Source organism: Nerophis ophidion, unplaced genomic scaffold (assembly GCF_033978795.1).
Source record: "Nerophis ophidion isolate RoL-2023_Sa unplaced genomic scaffold, RoL_Noph_v1.0 HiC_scaffold_476, whole genome shotgun sequence".
Classification (NCBI taxonomy): domain Eukaryota; kingdom Metazoa; phylum Chordata; class Actinopteri; order Syngnathiformes; family Syngnathidae; genus Nerophis; species Nerophis ophidion.
The window spans coordinates 6,272-12,500 of record NW_026907384.1 but is presented as its reverse complement, the minus strand read 5'-3'; positions in this window follow the sequence as shown (position 1 = coordinate 12,500).

Below are 6,229 nucleotides of genomic sequence, written 5' to 3'. Positions count from 1 at the left end.
AGGCCCACCCGCCTTGGATCACATTCCGGTTAAGAAACATGAAAAAAGTCCCTCTATTGAATGGAAGTCAGCACAAAAAAGCTGAAAATATGACAAAGTGTCAAGGAGGGTGTCGCTTCCAGAAGGCCCGCCCGCCTTGGATCGACACCCGGCTAAGAAACATGAAAAAAGTCCCTCTATTTGATGGAAGTCAGAGGGAAAAAAAGCTGGAATTTTTCTAAGTGTCAAAGTCGGGATTTTTTCTAAGTGTCAACTTTTGGAGTACCAACCCTTCCAAAACAAAGTCGGGATTTTTTCTAAGTGTCAACTTTTGGAGTACCAACCCTTCCAAAACAAAGTCGGGATTTTTTCTAAGTGTCAACTTTTGGAGTACCAACACTTCCAAAACAAAGTCGGGATTTTTTCTAAGTGTCAACTTTTCGCGTACCAACCCTTCCAAAATAAAGTCGGGATTTTTTCTAAGTGTCAACTTTTAAAAGTCGGGATTTTTTCTAAGTGTCAACTTTTAAAAGTCGGGATTTTTTCTAAGTGTCCACTTTTGCTGTACCATGCCCTCCAGGGTCATAGAAGCCCCAGAGTGAGACCTAAACAACCGGGCCGAGTGATGTCATTTGGGGCCCTATTTTGAGTCATTTTGTGGGATTTCGGTGACGCCGAGGAGCGAAGCAGGTGTTCCGGGAGGGGGGTGCCTGTCCCTTTAAGAAGGCCGGCTTGCCGTGGATCTACACCCGGGTAGGGAATTCAAAACAGGTCCCTCTATTTGCTGGAAGTCAGCACAAAATATAGCTGTACATTTGCCCAAGGCTCTAAAGAGGGAAAGGCAACTTTAAGCCTAAAAAGGAAAGCGGGGATTTGGAGCCCTCCGGTGGACTTCCGCCGCCGCTGCACCCTTAGCTGGAAGTCAGTGCCAAAAAAAAAAAAAGAAGCTGCGAATAGTGTCCATGTGCCTGTCCTTTTAGGAAAGCCGGCTTGCCGTGGATCTCCACCCGGGTGGGGAATTCCAAATAGGTCCCTCTATTTGATGGAAGTCAGCAACAAAAAGCTGGATTTTTTCTAAGTGTCAAGGAGGGTGTCGCTTCCAGAAGGCCCACCTGCCTTGGATCGACACCCGGTTAAGAAACATGGAAAAAGTCCCTCTATTTGATGGAAGTCAGCAACAAAAAGCTGGATTTTTTCTAAGTGTCAAGGAGGGTGTCGCTTCCAGAAGGCCCACCCGCCTTGGATCACCACCCGGTTAAGAAAAAAGAAAAAAGTCCCTCTACTTAATGGAAGTCAGCAACAAAAAGCTGGATTTTTTCTAAGTGTGAAGGAGGGTGTCGCTTCCAGAAGGCCCACCTGCCTTGGATCGACACCCGGTTAAGAAACATGGAAAAAGTCCCTCTATTTGATGGAAGTCAGCAACAAAAAGCTGGATTTTTTCTAAGTGTCAAGGAGGGTGTCGCTTCCAGAAGGCCCACCCGCCTTGGATCACCACCCGGTTAAGAAAAAAGAAAAAAGTCCCTCTACTTAATGGAAGTCAGCAACAAAAAGCTGGATTTTTTCTAAGTGTGAAGGAGGGTGTCGCTTCCAGAAGGCCCACCTGCCTTGGATCGACACCCGGTTAAGAAACATGGAAAAAGTCCCTCTATTTGATGGAAGTCAGCAACAAAAAGCTGGATTTTTTCTAAGTGTCAAGGAGGGTGTCGCTTCCAGAAGGCCCACCCGCCTTGGATCACCACCCGGTTAAGAAAAAAGAAAAAAGTCCCTCTACTTAATGGAAGTCAGCAACAAAAAGCTGGATTTTTTCTAAGTGTGAAGGAGGGTGTCGCTTCCAGAAGGCCCACCTGCCTTGGATCGACACCCGGTTAAGAAACATGGAAAAAGTCCCTCTATTGAATGGAAGTCAGCACAAAAAAGCTGAAAATATGACAGAGTGTGAAGGAGAGGGTCGCTTCCAGAAGGCCCACCTGCCTTGGATCGACACCCGGTTAAGAAACATGGAAAAAGTCCCTCTATTTGATGGAAGTCAGCAACAAAAAGCTGGATTTTTTCTAAGTGTCAAGGAGGGTGTCGCTTCCAGAAGGCCCACCTGCCTTGGATCGACACCCGGTTAAGAAACATGGAAAAAGTCCCTCTATTTGATGGAAGTCAGCAACAAAAAGCTGGATTTTTTCTAAGTGTCAAGGAGGGTGTCGCTTCCAGAAGGCCCACCTGCCTTGGATCGACACCCGGTTAAGAAACATGGAAAAAGTCCCTCTATTTGATGGAAGTCAGCAACAAAAAGCTGGATTTTTTCTAAGTGTCAAGGAGGGTGTCGCTTCCAGAAGGCCCACCTGCCTTGGATCGACACCCGGTTAAGAAACATGGAAAAAGTCCCTCTATTTGATGGAAGTCAGCAACAAAAAGCTGGATTTTTTCTAAGTGTCAAGGAGGGTGTCGCTTCCAGAAGGCCCACCTGCCTTGGATCGACACCCGGTTAAGAAACATGGAAAAAGTCCCTCTATTTGATGGAAGTCAGCAACAAAAAGCTGGATTTTTTCTAAGTGTAAAAGTTGGGATTTTTTCTAAGTGTCAACTTTTGGTGTACCAACCCTTCCAAAATAAAGTCGGGATTTTTTCTAAGTGTCAACTTTTGGTGTACCAACCCTTCCAAAATAAAGTCGGGATTTTTTCTAAGTGTCAACTTTTGGTGTACCAACACTTCCAAAATAAAGTGGGGATTTTTTCTAAGTGTCAACTTATATAGTCGGGATTTTTTCTAAGTGTCAACTTATATAGTCGGGATTTTTTCCAAGTGTCAATTTATAAAGTGGGGATTCTTTTCCAAGTGTCAACCTGTAAAGTGGGGATTTTTTTTCCAAGTGTCCACTTTTGGTTCACCATGCCTTCCAGAGTCAAAGAAGCCCCCGAGTGAGACCCAAAAAACCGGACCGAGTGATGTCATTTGGGGTCCTATTTTCAGTCATTTTGTGGGATTTCGGTGACGCCGAGGAGGGAAGCAGGTGTCAAGGGACAGGGGGGTGCCTGTCCCTTTAAGAAGGCCGGCTTGCCGTGGATCTACACCCGGGTAGGGAATTCAAAACAGGTCCCTCTATTTGCTGGAAGTCAGCACGAAAAAGCTGGAAATATGACAGGGGGAAAAAAAAAAGAAGAAGCTGCAATGATGGCAGAGTGTCCATGTGCCTGTCCCTTTAAGAAGGCCGGCTTGCCGTGGATCTCCACCCGGGTGGGGAATTCCAAATAGGTCCCTCTATTTGCTGGAAGTGCCCCCCCAAAAAGCTGTCCATTTCCCCAAGTTTTTAAGGAGGGAAAAGCCACTTTAAGCCTAAAAAGGAAAGCGGGGATTTGGAGCCCTCCGGTGGACTTCCGCCGCCGCTGCACCCTTAGAAGAAAAAGCTGCACTTATGGCAGAGTGTCCATGTGCCTGTGCCTTTAGGAAGGCCGGCTTGCCGTGGTTCTGCACCAGGGTAGGGAATTCAAAATAGGTCCCTCTATCTGCTGGAAGTCAGCACAAAAAAAAGCTGGAAATATGACAGAGTGTCAACTTTTAGTGTAATAGACCTGCGAAAGTCAAAGTCGGGATTTTTTCTAAGTGTCCACTTTTGGTGTACCAACCTTTCCAAAATAAAGTGGGGATTTTTTCTAAGTGTCCACTTTTGGTGTACCAACCTTTCCAAAATAAAGTGGGGATTTTTTCTAAGTGTCAACTTATAAAGTCGGGATTTTTTCTAAGTGTCAACTTATAAAGTGGGGATTTTTTCTAAGTGTCAACTTATAAAGTCGGGATTTTTTCCAAGTGTCAACTTATAAAGTGGGGATTTTTTCCAAGTGTCAACTTATATAGTCGGGATTTTTTTTCAAAGTGTCAACTTGTAAAGTGGGGATTTTTTCCAAGTGTCTACTTTTGGTTCACCATGCCTTCCAGAGTCAAAGAAGCCCCCGAGTGAGACCCAAAGAACCGGACCGAGTGATGTCATTTGGGGTCCTATTTTCAGTCATTTTGTGGGATTTCGGTGACGCCGAGGAGGGAAGCAGGTGTCAAGGGACAGGGGGGTGCCTGTCCCTTTAAGAAGGCCGGCTTGCCGTGGATCTACACCCGGGTAGGGAATTCAAAACAGGTCCCTCTATTTGCTGGAAGTCAGCACGAAAAAAAGCTGGAAATATGACAGAGTGCCCCAAAAAAAAAAAGAAGCTGCAATGATGGCAGAGTGTCCATGTTGCTGTCCCTTTAGGAAGGCCGGCTCGCCGTGGATCTCCACCCGGGTGGGGAATTCCAAATAGGTCCCTCCATTTGCTGGAAGTGCCCCCCCAAAAAGCTGTCCATTTCCCCAAGTTTTTAAGGGAAACAAAAACCAGGGTTGGGGTTGGATGCATCACACTGTAAGTCTCGGCTGCAGCCAGAAGCAAGTATTAAAAAGATAGACATCAACCATCATTTAAAAAGGGGAAAACAAATCCATTCATCAATAAATCATATCCAAATTTAAAAAAAGAGGCAGCTCAAAAGAGAGGGTGTGTGTCCAGCAGAAAATAGGCATGATAAACAAAGAGGGCTGGGGTTTGGAGGAGGGCAAAATGTCCCGCAGCCGGCCGCCCGAGTTCCGGGATGCCCAGCACGTCCATAACGCACCCCGCAAAGTCAAACTGGAAGTGGAGGGGAAAAAAGCTGGGAAAGAAGTTAAATGTCCTCAAAGTGTTCCAAAATCAGTCCCACAAGTCCCGCAGCTGGCCACCCGAGTCCAGGGAAGCCCGGCACCTCCGTAACAAGGCCCGCAAAGTCACACTGCAAGTGGGGGAGAAAAGCTGGCATAGTAGCCAAAAGTCCTCAAAGTGTTCAAAAATCAGTCCCCCACCAGCCCCGCAGCTGGCCACCCGAGTCCAGGGACGCCCGGCACAGCCGTAACGCACCCCGCAAAGTCAAACTGCAAGTGGGGGAGAAAAGCTGGGGGAAAATCCAAAAGTCCTCAAAGTTTTCAAAATCCGCACCCGGGACTGAGTCCAGCAAGTCCCCCCGGTCCCAAAAATGCCATTTTTTTCAAAAAATACCCAAAAAATGCGGGGGCCGGATTTCGGAACCGGCGTACCGCTTTCGGCCCGCGTGCCCTAGATTGGAGACCGATGTCAAAAATGGACGCCGGTCGGGTATTTTTTTCCTTGGGGTCTATAGAGAGTAAATCCGGAGGAAAATTGGCCTTACGAGCAAAGGGAGGGATTTTAGGGGGCATAACGTCCAGCCGCCTGCCTCCCGGGTCCCGGGGAAGAGAAAGTCCAGAAAACTCATAAAATCATGCCCAGCATGGAGATCCACAAGTCCCGCCGCAGGCCCGAGGCTTCCCGGGTCCCGGGAATGACCAAAAGACACCCAGGAGTGGACCATCGAAAGTGGGAGGGAAATGGAGGGAAAGTCGGGAAAAAGGTCCAAAATGGGTTGAAAATCATATGATCCCACCCAGGGTAGAGTTCCACAAGTCCCGCAGCGAGCTGCACGAGCCGCAGGAACACCGGGAATGACCAAAAGGCACCCAGAAGTGAACCAGCGAAAGTGGGGGAAAAATGGAGGAAAAGGAGGAAAAAGTACCAAATTGTTTAAAAATCCTACCCAGGATGGAGTTCCACAAGTCCCGCAGCGAGCTGCACGAGCCGCAGGAACACCGGGAATGACCAAAAGGCACCCAGAAGTGAACCAGCGAAAGTGGGGGAAAAATGGAGGAAAAGGAGGAAAAAGTACCAAATTGTTTAAAAATCCTACCCAGGATGGAGTTCCACAAGTCCCGCAGCGAGCTGCACGAGCCGCAGGAACACCGGGAATGACCAAAAGGCACCCAGAAGTGAACCAGCGAAAGTGGGGGAAAAATGGAGGAAAAGGAGGAAAAAGTACCAAATTGTTTAAAAATCCTACCCAGGATGGAGTTCCACGAGTCCCGCAGCGAGCTGCACGAGCCGCAGGAACACCGGGAATGACCAAAAGGCACCCAGAAGTGAACCAGCGAAAGTGGGGGAAAAATGGAGGAAAAGGAGGAAAAAGTACCAAATTGTTTAAAAATCCTACCCAGGATGGAGTTCCACGAGTCCCGCAGCGAGCTGCACGAGCCGCAGGAACACCGGGAATGACCAAAAGGCACCCAGAAGTGAACCATCAAAAGTGGGGGACAATTTGAGAAAAAGTTGGAAAAAGGTCCGAAATTGATTAAAAATCCTACCCAGGATGGAGTTCCAGAAGCCCCGCAGCGAGCTGCGCGAGCCGCAGGAA